Genomic DNA, 17856 nt, shown 5'->3' with positions numbered 1-17856 from the left:
GAGGAAAAGAAGGAGGAGAAAAAAGGAGGAGGAGAGGAGGTGGTGGTGGATGAGGAAGACAAGAGGAGGAGAAAGAAGGAGAAAAAAAGAGGAGGAACCGGAAGAGGAAGACAAGAAGAGGAGGAGGAAGAAGAGAAGAAAAGAAAGAGGGGGAAGAGGAGGGGGAGAAGAGGAGGAATAGGGAAATGATGATGAGAAGAAGAAGAGGAAGTGGTGGAGGAGGACTAGGAGGAAGTGAAGAAGAAAAAGAGGAGGAAGAGAGGAAAAAGTAGAGGAAAAGAAGGAGAAAAAAAGAGGAGGAGTCGGAGAGGAGGTGATGGTGGAAGAGGACGACAAGAAGAGGAAGAGGAGGAAGAAGTGAAGAAAAGAAAGAGGGGACGAGAAGGAGAAGAAGGAGAAGAAGTGGTGGAGGAGGATTAGAAGGGAGAGAAGAAGAAAAAGAGGAGGAGGAGGGGAAAAAGAAGGGTGAGAGGAGGAGGAAAGGGGAAGGATGAGAAGAAGAGAAGGAGCAAAAGAGAAATCCGGCCTTAGCAGGGCTTCTCTGACTTGTAGCCCGCCTTGGGGGGCGGGGATTGCGAGCCAGCTCTTGGAAAGAGGACGAGGAGGAGGCGAAGGGGGCGTGGTTTGTGCCCCCGCCGTCCAATCAGGGCCGCCCCCCCGGACCCCGTTCAAACAGGCGAGGGAGAGGCGGCGGCAGCGCTCTCTTTGCCTCTCTCCGCGGTTCCCTCTCCCGCGCGCCTTGCTGTCTGCCTGGGCTGCGCTCTTTCAGCCTTTCCAACTTTCCTGCCATCGTGAACACTCACATCTGTCGTGACACAGGCATATCTCTGTTTCCTGGTTCGGGCTTCTCCTCCTCGTCCTCCTCCTTTCCGGGACGGATCTGTTTCTTCCTTGAAAGACGGAGCCAGCCAGGGTCTTCTCTCTCCATTCCTTCGCCTTTGGGGCGCTCACTTCCACCGAGAGCCGGACGGAGGCGGTCCTCGCTGCCCATCGGGGGAGAATTGAGGCTGCTCCTCCTTGTTTCGCCTTGTTTTCTCGGGAACGGGAGCCACTCGACGCTCTGATCCGGATTGGGTCGCGGCGAACTGACTGCCGAAGTCTTCTTGCCTTCGCCCCGTCCCGCGAGACAGGTGGGTCCCCGGGAGATTCCTTGTCGCGCGTCGGTTTCGAGTCAAATCCAGAACTCTCCGCGGGAGGAGCGCTCTCCCATTGGGAGCTTTCCCTAGGATGAAAGCGAAGGGAAAGCGGGATGGGAATCCAGATTGGGAAGGAGCAAGGGAATCCATCCACACTGGAGCATGAATGCGGTTTCAGATCACTTGAACCGCCAGGGAACTCGTCTCACAGAGTCTTTTGCCTTCTCTGCCAAACTAACAATCCGAGCGTTTTGTCGAAGGCATTCATGGCCGGAATCACCGAGTTGCTGTGAGTTTTTCGGGCTGTATGGCCATCTTCCAGAAGCATTCTCTCCTGACGTTTCACCTGCACCTATGGCAGGCATCCTCAGAGGTTGTGTGGTCTGTTGGACACTAGGAAAATCAATCAGGTTTATCTATCTGTGGAATGTCCATGGTGGGAGAAAGAACTCTTTGTCTGTTTGAGGCAAATGTGAATGTTGCAATTGGCCACCTTGATTAGCATTTAATAGCCTTGCAGCTTCAAAGCCTGGCTGATTGCTGGCTGAGGGAATCCTTTGTTGGGAGGCGTTAACCATAAAAATGAACAAAACCTGGCTAACAGTATTTTTAAAAAACTCTAAAATTAGGACAGTTGAACAACCTTGCAGTTTCAAAACCTGGATGATTGCTGCCTGGAGGAATCCTTTGTTGGGAGGTGTTAATGTGTCAACAGAAAGGAGGAAACCCTAAAAATGAACAAAATCTGGCTAACAGTATTTTAAAAACTCTAAAATCAGGACAGTTGAGCAGCCTTGCAGCTTCAAAGCCAGGCTGATTTCTGCCCGAGGGAATCCTTTGTTGGGAGGTGTTAACGTGTCAACACAAAGGAGGAAACCATAAAAATGAACAAAATCTGGCTAACAGTACTTCAAAAACTGAAATCAGGACAGTTGAACAGCCTTGCCGTTTCAAAACCTGGATGATTGCTGCCTGGGAGAATCCTTTGATGAGAGGTGTTAGCTGGCCCTGATTGTTTCTTGCCTGGAATGCCTCTGTTTTTCAGAGTTTTGTTCTTCAGTTACTGTCCTGATTTTAGAGGTTTTTTTAAAAAAAATAATATATACTGGTAGCCAGATTTTGTTCATTTTTATGGTTCCTCCTTTTTGTTGAAATTGCCTATACGTTAACACCTCCCAACAAAGGATTCCTTCAGGCAGGAAGCAGCCAGATGTTGAAGTTGAAAGGCCATTCAATGCTAATCAAGGTGGCCAATTGCAACATTCACATGTGCCTCCAACAGACAAGAGTTCTTTCTCCCACCCTGGGGTGGCTTTGAAGCTGCAAGGCTATTCAGTGCCAATCAAGGTGGCCAATGGCAACATTAACACTTGCCTCAGACAGACAAGAATTCTTTCTCCCACCCTGGACATTCCACAGATATATAAACCCCTCTTGCCTAGTTTCCAACAGACCTCACAACCTATGAGGATGCTTGCCATTGATGTGGGTGAAACGTCAGGAGAGAATGCTTCTGGAACATGGTCTTACAGCTCAGGAAAACTCACAGCAAACCCAGTCCTATGATTCCCTAGCCCAGTGCCAATTGAGGAGATCTCTTTTGCAAGAAGATATCCCTGATGGAGGAGAGTTTGGGCTGGAATCTCTTTCCCAATCCCCTCCCTCTCACAGGAGCCCTTTCTGGCTTCCTTTTATCAAGGCAGCTTGGTTGTCTCCCCAAGGAGAGCAAAACTAAGGGCTGTCCCAGCAGGGAGGGCACATCTCACAGATTCAGTACTTTGCATAGAAAAGAAGAGAGAAGAAGGCATTTGGGGATGACACAAACCTCAGGCAGGAATTGCTTTTGTGAGAGAGTGTTGCCTGGCTCAATGAGAGATGCCTTTTTCCCCATGATAGCAACTCTTCCAGGAGAGAATTTCCCTTCCGAGGGGTAGATTTCTCTCACTTCCTGTTCTCTCAGCCATTCTGAACTTGGAGTTGTTTGTAAGTCAGATGTTTGTAACTTGGGGACTGCCTGTCAGTCTAATATCCCAGTGGTCAATGCAGATGGAGCCCAGGGCAGTGTTGAAACCAGATGTAGTCCATCTCTTTCTCTCCCGCTCTCTCTTTGGGATATCCTTCCAAGCCTTGCCTGGTGGTGCTTCTCTCTGGGCTAAAGAAGCCTGCATTGCTAAAGCCAGGCTCCTGCAGATCATGCATGGAAAGGGCTGCAAGGGAAGCAATCGTCTTCACCTAACACCTCCCAACAAAGGATTCCCCCCAGGCAGTAAGTAGTCAGACCTTGAAGCTGCAAGGCTATTCACTGCTAATCAAGGTGGCCATTGCAACATTCACACCTGCCTCAAACAGACAAGAGTTCTTTCTCCCACCCTGGACATTCCACAGATAGATAAACCTCACTTGCTTAGTTTCCAACAGACCTCACAACCTCTGAGGATACTTGCAGGTGAAACGTTATGAATAAATGCTTCTGGAACATGGCCATATAGCCGGGAAAACTCACAGCAAACCAAACATCCCTCAGTCCCTGCTTCTCTTCTGCAACTCTTCATAGCCGGCTTCGGTCTGGCTGATCAGAGGAGAAAGATCTCTTCTGAATAGGTTGTGTGTGCTTTCTCTGTTCAGAAGGAAATCCCAGGGACTGAAGCGCCAGCAAACAAACAATGAACAGGCAATGAGGGAGAGAGCTTTCCAAACATTTCATGTGGATGATATACTTTTCAAACATGCATTATTCTGTGACACAGTAGTTTGGTATCATTCACAAACCAGATATTCAAGGGATAAGGACACACAAACACAAATTTTAATGATGAAATGTATGGGAATACAACACATCTCATGAAAATGTCAGCTATATTTGTTAAAATATATGATTTATTGCCTATTTCACAATCACACAGGGGTTTCTGTTTTGATTTGTCCAACACACCAATACATGAACCTGTGGAGACACACAATTTGGAAAGCTCTGGTATGGAGAGTTCTCCAGCGAGCAAAGGAGGTGAAGGAAGAGAAGGATGACTGGATAGCTGTGAGTTTTCTGGGCTGTATGGCCATGTTCCAGAAGCATTCTCTCCTGCTGTTTCTGCCCACATCTATGGCAGTCATCGGCATGTGGGTTTTATATATCTGTGGAATGTTCAGGGTGGGAGAAAGAACTCTTGCCTGCTTGAGACAGGTGTGAATGTCGCAATTGGCCAGTTTGATTAGTATTGAATATCCTTGCAGTTTCAAAGCTTGGAATGTCTAGGGTGGGAGAAGCCTGGCTCCTTCCTGCTAATCAAGGTAGCCAGTTGCAACATTCACACTTGCCTCAAGCAGACAAGAGTTCTTTCTCCCACCCTGGACATTCCACACACATATATAAATCTTACTTGCAAAGTTTCTAACAGACCTCACAACCTCTGAGGATGCCTGCCATAGATGTGGGCGAAACGTCAGGAGGGAATGCTTCTGGAACATGGCCATACAGCCTGGAAAAATCACCATAACCCAGCGATTCCAGCCATGCAAGCTTTTGACAATACAGAGAAGGATGAGTTGACCACTAGCTTGGTGTCTCTCTGCCTGAGCGACAGAGGAGCTCCCTTGTCATTTCAGGCTTCCATAGTTACGCCTTTTGCAAATGATATAGAAGGATGTAAAAAATTGACACCACTTTTGGTTTGTGTGTACACAATTGTGGCCCCTGCTCCTTTCCTTGGGAAGGCACTGTCTATGTGCTGATGCTTTTTAACAGACAGCATTGTGAATTTTTATGTGTTTTGATCATGGTGGAGCTCAGACCTGCTTATTGTGAATGGCCAATTGTCCATGGGTCATAACGGTCTCTCAGCAGACCATGTGAGACATGGTCTACATCAAGCCATGGACATTGCATTGCTGTCATGTATTGGGGACTAGAAAGTTTGGCTGAAACATAGCAATCAAATGTGGGGAAAGCATGAGCTTTGAAAGCCAGTATGATGTAGCATTGGAATAAAACTCTGGATAAACTTGGTTGAAATACTAGCTTAGTCACAGAAACCCACTTGGTGATTTTGAGCAAGTCACACTTTCTCAGCCTCAGAGGAAGTCAAAGGCAAAACCCTTCTGGACAAAACTTGTCAGGGAAATCTTGTGAAACATTCATCTTGGGTTGGGTTTTGTGTCAATTTAATATGTCTTATTTTCCTTCCATATTGATTGTTATTGTTATTTTTAAAGTGGATTGTTATTCTTATTTATTATTGTTTATTGTTTGCACTGTTACACTGCTGTGAGCCACTCCAAGTCCCCTCAGGGAGATGAGGCAGGAAATAAATAATAATAATAACAATTATTATTATTATTATTATTATTATTATTATTATTATATTATTATTAAGGGTCCATGGTGGTGCAGTGAGTTAAACTGCTAAGCTTCAGAACTTGCTGACCAGAAGGTCAGTGGTTTGAGTACGTGGGACAGGGTGAGTTCCTGTTCTTAGCCCCAGCTTCTGCCAACCTAGCAGTTTGAAAACATGCAAATGTGAGTAGATCAATAGATACCACTTCTGTGGGAAGGTAACAGCACTCCATGCAGTCATGACCTTGGAGGTGTTTACAGACAATGCTGACTCTTTGGCTTAAAAATGTAGATGAGTACCACCCCACAGAGTCAGACACGACTAAAATTAATGACAAGAGGAAACCTTTACCAATTATTTGAAACACAACAAAATGAGTCCACAGCAGACAAGATCACTCTGCTGGCTGTTGTATTGGATCACACATCAGACACTGCCCAAGTGTCCATCATCATCATCATCATCATCATCATCATTATTGGAGCTGCCCTAACACAGCCTTTTTAGTTCCAAGGGACACTTCTGATGATGGATGGGGAGGAGTAGAGACTTTTCACTCTTCTTCTTTTGGGATTTAGGGATCTCTCTCTCTCTCTCTCTCTCTATATATATATATGAAGGTGTAACCTTAGGGGTGTAGCACCAACAACATTTCTGTCTTTCAGAGAGTGAGACATTGGGACTCATTCATACTTAGAATTCCTCTATTTGATATATATGCATTCTCTTGGCTATTTTACCTATCCCTTTTGTTTGAATCCCTAACCCATATCTCTAAATCAGGGATTCTCAACATGTTTGCTGGAATCCTAGCTTCTTTGAGAGGTTGCTATATGTTCCATAATTCTTATTTTTTAAAATGCAAAAAATGAGCTTTTTATTTGTGTCAGGAGCGACTTGAAAAACTGCAAGTTGCTTCTGATGTGGGAGAATTGGCCATCTGTAAGGACATTGCCCAGGGGACGCTCAGATGTGTTGCCATCCTGTGGGAGGCTTCTCTCATGTCCCTACATAAGAAGCTGAAGCTGACAGATGGGAGCTCACCCCATTCCCCAGATTCAAATTACCAACCTTTTGGTCAGCAGTCCTGCCGGCACAAGGGTTTAAGCCATTGTGATACCGGGGGCTATATATATAAGATGTTGATACAGGGATTCCCTGAAATCTATCATTTTGTGGAGGCATTCACTGAGATCTGGAAAACCGTTTCAAGGCATGAGTGTAAAATAAAAGTTGATAAATGCTGTCCTAAATGTTCAACCAAAGTTTTAAGTCATTGAAGTTTAAGTAACTTTTCAGAATTGAAAGTTTTAAAGGGTGTGGGACTGAAGAAAAATGGCAGTGGCAGTGCATTCATTTTGTTCTTCTGTTGTTAAACCTCTCACCCCAAAAGGATGGGTTTAGTATAATAAACAAACATTCTGAATACAGGTTACATTTCAAAGTGTGAATGAGTATCTATGCTTGTGCCTTAAATTCCCATGGTCCATTCTAGCTAGATTTTATGAGATCAGCTAAATAGTGCAAGCCTCTTCTACTTCCTCACAATGTCCACGGGGGAAAGAAAAAAACCCAACTACTTGGCAAGCAGGGAAAACTCCCTTTGCTCAGCTCCAATGGCTCATTTGCTTCTCTCGGCTGGTAGGACAGAGATGGGCATCCTTCCAGCTTCAGGGTTTGCACAAACAGTGGCAAATGGCCCAAATATGGTTGGATGTTGGGCACTGGTGCAGTCTTATCTGAAAGTAATTTCTTTTGATCACAGTGAGGCTTTAGGGCATTGGATCTTGATGTCTCTATGGGGGCAAAAAGTGTGCAAAATTAACAGGGTAGCAGTCAAGAGCAACAAAGAAGTCTGATTCCTGTTTGTATTGGCAACCCCGTCCCTTGCTATCAACTTCAGTGTTGTTATTTACTTCTCTTTCTTTCTCTTTCAAAACCAAACAATACCTGAAACTTTCTGGATGGCAAAACATTTCTAGCACAATGTGCCTCTCTTTTGGAAAATCTTGACTTTTCAGAATATACTTCTCCTCGCTCAACTTCTGAATCCGCATTCTGTAAAAATAAATAACTCATGACAGCGTATTCCCAGTCTGCCACTCAATGTATTCCAAGGTGCGCGCTCCATAATTGCATGCAGACCATTGCACAGATGTGTTTTCAAATTGCTTTGACATACATTTTCCCTGGCACATGTTATATTTGCATAGTTGGCATGGTCTTTTCCCTTGCATGAATTGGAACGGTGTCATATTTGAACATTATGCCTTAATGTTTGACTGAAAATCTATTGTTTGCTGGGGAAACCATGGACAAACAGATTCATTAAAGAATGATTTTTAATAAAAGACATGCAATGATTTAACAGTGGGAACCATGCTCATTTTGCTCAACAAACAATTTAAGTGAGTCTATTAGGTTAACATATATTTATGATGAGAGTTATCATTTTTGAGTATGGAAAGCGTCGAGAACATTTTCTGTTCCACAGTGACTGTCTAGGTGTTCATATTCCTTGCTTTATGTGTGGTAGCATTTCACTTTATTATTTTCCAAAAATACATAGTTAGAATGTTGAATTTATTATATTCTTGCCTTATCTGCCCATGTACTAAGCTATTATCATTAATATCATCTTTGATATGCTTGAAAGAAGCTAATATAGAGATATATTTTGGTTTAGTGGTGTGTAATTGAACTAAACCCTCTACAGCTTAGTAAGAAGTAAGCATCACTAAATACATTGGAACTCATTCCCATGTAAATGTGGGCAGGATTACTCTCATGATATTTTCTCATTAAAGCTTTAAGAGTTCCTCTTTACCAAAAATTCAAATAACCATAAAAATGTCACAAGTTTCTTATTAGCTTCAGTTCCTGAACTTCATTAACATGGCTGGAATGGTAGTTTTCTGCATATTTAGTATTCTGCTATTTTAGGATTGGAGATTTTGAAGTATGGGGGAGCGGGCGGGAGAAGTGTCATCTATGCCACTGCTTCTTAAGCAGTGGATCCTGACCTCAAATGGGGTCTCTCTAGCTCAATGTTGGAGGTCATGACAAATTTGACAACAGTAAAAGGTTCCTGAATGCTATGTTGTGGCTGTTTTAGACATTTGTATGATGAATCTGTTAGCAATAAAATGTTTTCTTTAGAGTGGGCTGTAAAATGCTGCAGCTGTACTTCATAAAAAAGAAAATCAGCCTGTTTGGTAAATTATCAATGCTGATTTATTATCAGTAAACGTTTGATTTTTTTAACCTATTTTATATACCTTAATACCCAGGATCACATACTGGGTGTAAAGGAGTCATGACTGGAAAAAAATATAAGAAGACCTGGTTTATGTCACTGCTTGTCCTCATGCTAAAGAGTTAATTTGGCTTCAAACCTTTTTCAACAGGTTGTGTGTGCCTCTTCTTCTTTCTCTACACAGTAGCAATGCATCTGCTACTGCTTGTTCTATATAGCTATTGAAAAACAAGTAAGACCCCCCCCCCTCCAGACCTCCCCAGTGAGGTTAGATCCGCCCCCCCTTCCTTCTGACCTTCTGGAAGAAACTTTAATCCTGGTTATGGGTTCAAGCATTCACAGAATAGTTTCTTACTGGAGAAGACAAGGTTTTATTGGATGGTACTTGGACTGATTTGGATGACAATTTTAATATGGCGATTTTAATCTGGTGAACTGGTTCTAATACATATTTTAACTGTTTTGATTTATATAGATGTATTTATTATGTGTTTTTACTATGTTGGCATTGAATTGTGTCCTGTTTGGAAGTCGTTCTGAGTTCCTCCTCGGAGGTAGAGAAGGACGGGGTATAAATGTTTTAAATAAATAAATAAATAAATAAATATGAATTCATTGACCCCCATGGCCAACCAATCAGGTATTTTGTCCATATTTGAATCAAATAACAGAAAATATGATCCAGATATGATTTCATCAGTCCTGGTTGGTCATCCTGTTCCACCTTACATGATTAAGATAGACCTGTCTAGAACCACTTGAGCCTTTACAATAGGGATGGAAAAAACTGAGGCTCTACAGTGACCACCATCAATGGTCAATGGATTGGTCTACTGCTGGACTCTGAACATATCCCTCACTCCTTTACAAGGTGATTTCAATTACATATCTGTTGAAGCAAGTCTTGGAGATGTTGGTACTACTTTGGAACAAACCTGCTTAAGCCTCAAATATCTTGAGGCTGTACTGCAGGGGTCCTCAAACTAAGGCCCAGGGGCCGAATACGGCCCTCCAAGGTCATTTACCTAGCCCTTGCTCAAGGTCAACCTAAGTCTGAAATGGCTTGAAAGCACACAACAATCCTATCGCATTAGCCAAAAGCAGGCCCACACTTCCCATTGAAATACTAATAAGTTTGTATTTGTTAAAATTCTTCTTCATTTTATTATTGTATTGTTTTTAAGTGTGTTTTTTTGCACTACAGATAAGATATGTGCATAGGAATTCATTCATGTTTTTTTCCCCCCAAATTATAATTCTGCCCTCCAAAGGGACTGTGACCTGGCCCTCTGTTTAAAACGTTTGAAGACTCCTGTTCTACTCTCTAGTCTTCTCCCAAACAAATATACACAAATGTTACAAACATCTTCAGATAAATTTCTTGGAGTCCTTTGGATTTAGACATGTAGTAAGCAAAGATGCTTTATATGTGGCATCTTGAATGTTGAACCCCTAAGAACCTTGACCTTGAATGAGCTACTGTTTGGTGTCCGGTGAAGACTTTCATATTCATCAAGACCTTCCAGTGAGTTATCTGGTTGGTTTCTAAAACAACACAAATGATAGATTGCATTGGGTGAAATCCAGTACTTGTCTTTGCTAGATATGTTATTGTTATGTCCTGTCAAGTTTTTTCCCCAATATTCTGCAATTCTAAGGTGAATCTATTTTAGATATTCTTGGTAATATTTGTTTGTCTTTGCCTTCTTTTGAATCTGAGAGAATGTGGCCTTCTTAAGGTTATCTGGTGGGTTTCCATAACCAAACAGGATTTGAATCCTGGTCTTCGGAGTCATAATCTAATGTTCAAAGCACGCCACACTTTGACCTTCTCTTTTCCCAATTAAAATGAATGAGACGTCTTGTCACAGCCAACCAATGGGTCTACATCCAGCATTAGTTTGGACAAGTGTTTCATTTTTTTCTAGTTTCAATTACTTCATTCTATTATTTTGTTGAATTAATATATTACTGCTACAACTGTTACTTAGTATTTCCTTTATTGTTTGCCCCCAGACATCTTATAAACAGAGAGATGGCACATACATACCTCAAAGTCCAGCTGGATTTAAGACTCCATTGCTTGGTTAAGAAAGACACAAATGTTTAATTTTAACTTTTGACACAACAAGTATTTGCTGTAATTCTGTTTATACATACAATCTGTTTTGAAAGTAATTAAATTGTACCGGTGTTGTCTGATCTTTCTGTCTGATCTAATCTATAAGAATATGGGAAATGCCACTGATGACAGTTTATTGAATCACAAAGCATTATTATTTTCCAAAAGTACTATATTTTCACAGCTTTATCCCAGTTTATTCTTGATAGAGTTTTTCACTTGTTGTGGATGTCATGGGTAACTGAAAAGACAGAGTTAAAGAAACCAGTTTAAATAATAGCCCAGCCATAATGTCACTTGATAGTCTTGAAGTAGTTGCTTTATTGTGATTGTTTACTAATGATTAGTTTTGTTTTCAAGTATGTTTTAATGCACATTTATTTATTTACAAAATGTCTGTGCCACCGTTCTGCTAAACGCAATGACTCCGTGGTGGCCATCTATTAAAATTCAAATGAAGGCAAATACGATTACAGCAGATGGGCAAATTGAAAGCAAAATAAAAAACAAATTAGGAAAATAAAAACAGAATCATCCTACTATTTAAACCTCCAGCACTACCCAGTTTGAATGCCAGTCTTAAAATGTCTTGTTACATTTGCTCAAATCCCAAATATATGTGACATGTGAGATAGTCTCAATATGATTATATAGAAGGAAAAATACTAACGAATTAAGTTTGTAAGAGCAATTAAGTGCAAGGGCAATGTTGTGCAATTATTTTGAGAGTAAAACCCACCAAAGTTTAATGCAACTTGTTTCTGAATAATCATGTATAGGCTTAATACTGTTATATATTATAGACAGAACATTCATTTTTTAATATGAAGTATTTAACATTCAACTCTCACATCATTTGAGAAGGGTTGTGTGTTATCTTTATTTATACTGTGGACTGTGGGATCAATAGAATACTTTTGTACCATTAATATGTCTATATATTTTCATAAGTGAGTTACAACACTGATGGTTTGCATAGAGAGGGAGATTTACATCTATTGCCTGGGTTAATGATGATTTCACTTATGATTTGAATGAGGTGGCACATAAAATCCTTACAATTTGTTTTGCTCAAATCCCCATGCCAAATAGATCAATTTCACCCAACAGTTTGCTGATCAGTCCCAAATGTGCATGACAATATTCCAGATGCCAGGCAAAATGTAAACATCATGTTTGATCAAAACTGGTTCATGAATATTTGGTCAAAGATGATGAATCTGGTTCAAAACCTCATAGTGGCCTTTGCTTTGGTAGCTATAGATATTCTACCAAGTAACATATGGGTTTTCATACCACAATAAGCAGCTGAACAATTTATAACATGAATATGGAATACAAGCAAACCATGCCCAATATTGAAAAATATAATTGATTGTGTGTTCCCACATGGCAGGGAGTTGGACTGGAATGACTCTTGTGGTCTCTTCCAACTTTAGGATTCTAACTATCTTGAAGTTTTCATTGTGATTTTATAGATATGTATATAATTCATTTTGAGATGGTAATAAAATAAAAGTAATCAATTATTTTAAACAAGGAGAAAGTAACCCATGTGTTATTTGTTTAGAGAATATTCCAAATAGATGGACATTACCATCTTTTGGGATGTTGTGGCATTAGTAAGAAAACTGTATGGTCTCTTGCTGATGGAGAAATCAGCAAGAGGGGTTTAATTACTTTTCTGTGAGATGTTTGGTGCATATTTTTGGTGTTTAGATTTTGTCATATCAGTTGGATGCCTGAAATGACTGCTTATGATATACATCAGTGGTTCTCAAAGTGTGCTCTGTAGAGCCCTTGGGGCTCCACAAAGCATACGGAGGAGCTCTGTTCTTAGCTCCTCCTCCTCCTCCTCTTCCTTGCCTTCCTCAGTGCCAAAAGCCTTTTTCTTCAGCTTCCTTGCTGCCCACATCCTTTCCCCCTCATCCTATTTCCCTCTCAACACTCAAAGGGTGCTTTGAATGTGCTTTTTCTGCATGACAGACGTAAGTTGAACCTGATGACCCCTGGGGTTTCTGTGATGATGATGATGATTATTATTATTTGAAACACAACAAGATGAGTCCACAGCAGACACTCTGCTGGCTGTTGTATTGGATCACATGTCGGACACTTCCCAAGTGTCTAGGACTGTGTGATGTATCAGCTAATAATGCGTGCAGATCCCAGTAAGGTGGCCTCCTGCAGCTGGCAGATAGTAATTTTGTCTACGCCGATTGTGTTTAAGTGCAGGCCAAGGTCTTTAGGCACTGCATCCAGTGTGCTGATCACCACTGGGACCACCTTTACTGGTTTGTGCCAGAGTCTTTGCAGTTCGATCTTCAAGTCCTCATATTGTGTCAGCTTTTCCAGTTGTTTCTCTTCTGTCCTGCTGTCACATTGGAGGATGTTTTGTTCTTGTGGGATTGCAACATCGACAATCCATGCTTTGTTTTTTAAAACGATTATTATTATTATTATTATTTACAAAGGCTGGGTGGCCATCTGTTGGGGGTGCTTTGATTGTGCTTTTCCTGCATGGCAGAAGGGGGTTGAACTGGATGGCCTGTGAGTTTGCTATTATTATTATTATTATTATTATTATTATTATTACATTTTTCAGTTAGTTCACAAAAACACTCTCCATCCATCTGCCACTGGCCCAGCCCATCTATCAAATTTTAAGACACATTTCATCAAAAAGTTTGCCTATGCCTGATACACACACACACACACACACACAAAACTTTATATATAATATAATATATAACGTAATATATAAACATTTTGGGGTTCCACAAGAAAATCTTCCTACAAAAAGTGCTCAGCAGCTGAAAAAATTTAAGAACCCCTTTTATTTTATTCTGTGTCAAAAGCATTGCATAAATAAACTAGTGTATATGTATGTGTGTATATATATATATGTGTGTACACACACACACACACACACACACAAAGGTTGAGCCCTGCTATATATGTGTATTTGGTAGTAGAGGAACAGGTATATATGCAAAGCTATACTTGGGGAGAGAGCCAGTATGGTGGAGTGGTTGGAGCACTGGGCCATGGCTCTGGTGACCAGGATTTGAATCTTCGCATGGAAATAAACTGATTTTACCTTTGGCAAATCACACTCTCAGCCTCAGAGGAAGACAAAGGCAAATCTCCTCTGAACCAGTCCTGTCCAGAAACTTCTGTGATAGGCTCGCCTTTGTGGGCCATAAGTTATAAATTACTTGAAAGCACACACAACCATGATTGATTGGATGCTTTCATATCTGGAATCATCCGTTGAAAATTCTGGGATTCACTTATGACCTACTAGAGCGGAGAAAAGTTACTTTCTTGATTATAATTCTCAAATTTTGGGAGTTGTTTATCATCAATATGTACCTTTCAAACCTATCCACTGAAGGGGAAAGCTTTGTTACTTCAAACAGTCAACTTTTCATGTGATTTGATATTCAGTTTTGCTCACCTGTTTTACACAGTAGTTAATGGAAAGTTTTGTTTACTGCCATACTTGTCAAACACTGCAATCTGCATCACATTGGAGGATGTTTAGTTCTTGTGTTTCTTGTTGTGCGGATTTTAAGCATCTTATGGTTCATTTTATTTTTAATGCAGTTAAACAAATCAAGATGGTATTTTCCAGAATGGTGATTGGATTGTTTTTGGTACCTTTGCCTTAGTGTTTATGAAAGGCAATCAAGCTTTTTGCTCACAATAAAATCAAGGAGATAAGGTAAAGAGAAGTGTAGCCTTTGGGTGTGTACATCCTTCAGATCACTATGTGCCCCATAGGACTGCTCCAGGTATATCACTGTCTTTCAGCTTCAGCTGCTTAAGTGTAAAATGTGTTTCCCCCCACTCTTAATCTAACCACTGCTGCAATAAAGGTGAATAAAATTGTAAAACACTTTGTATATCAAACATATACAGTGGCCCCTTAATATCTGCTGCAGTTTGGTCCCAGGACTTTCTATAGATACCAAAATCTGTGGATGCTTAAGTCCCATTATATACAATGGTATAGTGAAACTGTTACCTTTTATACAACACAGCAAAACCAAGTTTCTTTTTTGGAGTTTTCAAGCCATGGATGCAAAAGCTGTGAATATGGAGAGCCGACTGTTACTGTTATTAACACTATGTAAATGACTAATGAGGCTAATGGTGCAATCCTTCAAAATGTACTACCATCTAGGAATTGTCATTGCATTTTATGTTTGACAGTGCTTATGAATGGAAAGGGAAGCCTAAAACCATTAATTTCAGAGGTATATTTTATTTGAAAAGCAATGGTACTCCCCGTAGTAACCTACGGATATGAGAGCTGGACCATAGGGAAGGCTGAGCAAAGGAAGAGAGATGCTTTTGAACTGTGGTGTTGGAGGAAAATTCTGAGAGTGCCTTGGACTGCAAGAAGATTCAACTAGTCCATACTTCAGGAAATAAAGCCTGACAGCTCATTGGAGAGAAGGATAGTAGAGGCAAAGATGAAGTATTTTGGCCACATAATGAGAAGACAAGAAATCTTAGAGAAGACAATGATGCTGGGGAAAAAGGAAGGAAAAAGGAAGAGGGGCCGACCAAGGGCAAGCTGAATGGGTGGTATCCTTGAAGTGACTGGCTTGACCTTGAAGGAGCTGGGGGTAGTGATGGCCGACAGGGAGCTCTGGCGTGGGATGGTCCATGAGGTCACAAAAAGTCGGAAACGACTGAATGAATGAACAACAACAATTTTATTTTATTAGACAGCTATTCTGTTCTTCTCCCGAGGAGATCATGGTAGGCATACACCACTTTCTCCCACTTTAACTTCACAATGATATTTGTCAGTCAATGGCATTTCCCATGGATGTAAGATTGGGTTTTTGTTTAAAGATATTTGCTTTTATTGGGGTAACCCATGGCAGGTTACCTGTGCTGCTGGGTTATTCCCTGAATGCTTCCAGATTTATATGGAAAATTATTGGACTTTTGGCTGTGGGTACAACAGTTAAATTAAAAGAAAACCTCAAAAAGTCACATTGGTATTCTTGGAATAGCTGGCAGTTTTAGACTAGATGAAATAATAAGAGGATAAAATTGATCAGTCAGTCCACACTACCGGTATTTGACCAGCATGGCAACACCAGTTCACAAGCATTAACTAATGTACAAGCAAACACTGTAATTGGATAAATGAGCACAATGTTTCATATCCTCAGTTAGGCTGCATTTTGCAAATTACATGTAGAGTGTTGTTGTGTGACTCAAATGCATAGTTTCCTATATCTCTTGGGTTTATGAGTCTCCATGCTGTGACTCTATGCTGTTAAAGTAAGGGTTACAGTCAGGTGGCCCTCCAGATAATGACTGGATAATGAGTTCCATCAGGTTAACAAATTATGGGAGGTGCTGCAACTGAGCAACACCTAGCGGTTGGCCCACCCCTGAATTGGGGAAACATGGTGGGATCACATTGATCCCAAAGTGTGGATACCTGAGAAAGGGGAAGCTGACATACTTAAATATTCTGTCAGCTTAGATTTCTATTGCTCAGAAATTTCCCTAGGCCCCAAAAAGCTCCTATCGTAGCAGCAGCAGGGAAAAATCAATGTATTCATGTCCTCCATGAATTTTTTTCAGTCTCCAAAGTTCTAGCATTACAGTAACTTCATGAGCTTTATTTGAACCTTAAGAAACAAAATTTAAGTATCCCAAAAGGGATACTTAAATCTTAAATAAATAAATCTTATTTATAATATCAGCTCAAGTCAATGTTGACTCCATGGAATCCAAAGGAAAGTGGTAGGCGAGTTAATGTGAATGCAGCAAATAGAAAAATTCCAAGCATAAATCATTTTCAATATTTCCTTCTCTGTGATGCTTGCTATTTTGGGATTGAATGAAAATTCAAACTGAGGAGGCAAGTAGGACAAGTCCCTTATCCGACCTGTCTCAGCAGCTATGTGGCTGGTGCTCAGTGTGTGGGCATTGGAAGGTGGGTCAGGGAAATGGGCCAGCCATGTAGCCCTGCTGCCTCTGCTTGTATTCAAATGGATTTCCCTGCTGAGGGTAATGTACTATATTTACGTTAAAATAGATATTCAGCCTTTGTACCAAGGGTGAGGCACATGTGACCTTCCTCAAGTTATAGAATGTCAGAAAATTTGGATAGAATTATTGGAATTACAGGGGTTGTAGTCCAAAATATATGGAGTGTTTGAAGCTTCCTGTGGTTGTTATCTTACCTTGGCTTTCTTTTGCAATAAGAACTAGATTCAGGTGCTGCCAATCCATGCTATATCACAATGCTCTTTGTATTGTTGAAGGCTTTCATGTTTGGAATCACTGGGTTGTTGTAGTTTTTTTCAGGCTATATGGCCATGTTCTAGAGGCATTCTCTCCTGACATTTTGCCTGCATCTATGCCAAGCATCCTCAGAGGTTGTGACCTCACAACCTCTGAGGATGCTTGCCATAGATGCAGGTGAAACATCAGGAGAGAATGCCTCTAGAACATGGCCATATAGCCCGAAAAAACCTACAACAACCACAATGCTCTTTAATCAAATGACAATGGAGACAAACTATTTAAAGGGGTCATATTGGTTTCTTGTTGGAATATATTACAATAGTGCCTCCATGGACTGGAATCCTATTGTTAGTGCCAATCAGAACGCACCAACCAGATTTGTGGGATTTCCACAAGTGTTGATTCACCATTTAATAATCTGTTCAGTTCTTATGCCCTTATTGGGATTTCTAAAAGGATTCAGCCGGAATTCTTTAAAAAAATAAACAAACCAGCCCTGACTTTGTTGAACTACTATCCCATAGAATCATAGAATCAAAGAGTTGGAAGAGACCTCATGAGCCATCCCGTCCAACCTCCTGCCAAGAAGCAGGAATATTAAATAATTTTGTCAGCTTGGTGTGGTGCTTCCACCTGTGTCTAGTTCTTTTGTGATTTATGTATGCATTCATCACAATTTCCTCATGGTCCAAATCATGCGTAGCAGATACGGGAGGAGCTGCCACC

General features: G+C 40.9%; 1 protein-coding gene across 1 annotated transcript in view; it reads left to right on the top strand.

Annotated features, from left to right (window-relative positions):
• The first annotated feature begins 659 nt into the window (after positions 1–659).
• TAFA4 (TAFA chemokine like family member 4) overlaps positions 660–17856 on the top strand; it is a 161103-nt gene continuing 143906 nt past the window's right edge. The window contains exon 1 of the mRNA XM_060766393.2: positions 660–1130. The gene's annotated coding sequence lies outside the window, so the exon portion shown is untranslated. The remainder of the gene's footprint in view (positions 1131–17856) is intronic.

Source organism: Anolis sagrei, chromosome 2, assembly GCF_037176765.1.
Source record: "Anolis sagrei isolate rAnoSag1 chromosome 2, rAnoSag1.mat, whole genome shotgun sequence".
Lineage (NCBI taxonomy): Eukaryota > Metazoa > Chordata > Lepidosauria > Squamata > Dactyloidae > Anolis > Anolis sagrei.
Note: the sequence above shows the minus strand (reverse complement) of the source record. Positions and strands in the feature narration are given on the sequence as shown.